This window comes from Propithecus coquereli, unplaced genomic scaffold (genome assembly GCF_000956105.1).
Source record: "Propithecus coquereli isolate 6110/MARCELLA unplaced genomic scaffold, Pcoq_1.0 Scaffold178, whole genome shotgun sequence".
Taxonomy (NCBI): Eukaryota; Metazoa; Chordata; class Mammalia; order Primates; family Indriidae; genus Propithecus; species Propithecus coquereli.
Window position 1 is genome coordinate 4898197 of NW_012142523.1, and position 1365 is coordinate 4899561.

Genomic DNA, 1365 nt, shown 5'->3' on the forward strand with positions numbered 1-1365 from the left:
ACACCTGTGCCTGGGATTGTTCGGGTTAGGGGGTGTGGGCTGTGCACATCTGGGGATGCTGGTGGGGAGCCACAGAGGCTTCAGGGCCATGTTCCTCCAAGCTCTCGTGGAGCTTTGCAGGAATGACTCGCAGGGCTCTGGGGAAGGTCCATGGAGCTGCCAAACCAGCTCTTGGGTTCGAATCCCAGCCCCACCACCAACCCAACCTCAGACGGTTATTTAACCTCCCTGAGCTTCAGCATGATAGTGACACGTGCCACTTACGGGCCCTCTGTGCCGGGCAGTGATCCGGGCCTCAAAGGCCTGATCTCACTTTAATCCTCTCAACGAACCCACGAAGCTCATGCCATTCTTACCCCCGTTTTAAAGGTGTGGAAGTGGAAGCTTAGACTGTAAAAGCCTTACGCAGGACACATGACTCGCAAGTGTCAGAGCTGAGGCCCATCCAGAGGCTGCCCTCAACACAGGCCACCTGCCTCACGGTGCTCTGACTGACACCAGGACTCACTGAGGCTGCACTGGGCAGGCCTGGCCCGCGGGCAAATGCTGACAGAGCAGCCTGCCAGGCACCGTCCTAATGTTTACCATACAAGGCATGTAATCCCTGTTTAGAGACGAGGAAACGGGATGAGAAAGTCACTCGCCGACAACACCACAGTCAGACCCTAACCTGGCAGTCTGAGCCTTGAACCCCAGTCTCTAAGCACACACTGTCTCCCCTGTCCCGAGCAGGGTAGGGTGCTCCTGCACTGCCTGCTGGGAGGCAGGGGGATGGGGGAGCAGGTGAGAGCAGGCAGAGCGTGCAACAGGAAGCAGGGAGAGGGGCGGCTGCTGGCCTGGCTGGGCCAGGGTCAAGGTCATGCCACTGCCCCAACAGGATCCAGGGCAGCCCTGGCTCTGGGCAGGCCCAGCCCTTTCCCACAGTGGGGAACCATAGAGGGTCCACCTTGGAGGGTGCTCAGGACAAGGAGGCCCGTAGAGGACGCAGGCAAGCAGGACGCCAAAGGAAGGGCCCAGGTCCAGCCAGGAGCCCTAGTGGACCCAGCCAGCTGCCCACCTTCCACGCTTCCTTGGCAATGGGGGCCCTGCAGGAAACACCCCGACCCACCCTCTGTGGCTCCCTGAACTCGCCCCAGCCCAGCCCCTCCCACCCAGGTCAGATGCCAGGCCCCCAGAGCAGGTGTCTCCACATGAGAGAGTCTGAATGAGGCTCGCAAGGAGCAGGCGTCAGAATGTGACTTAATTCCCACAGCGTCCAGGGGCCGGAGGCTGGTCTACGGACGAGGAGACTGAGGCTCAGGGAAGCAGAGCGCTGTGCGCGGGGCTGGGCGGGCCAGGCCTGCAGCAGAGGCCTGCGAGGAGCCT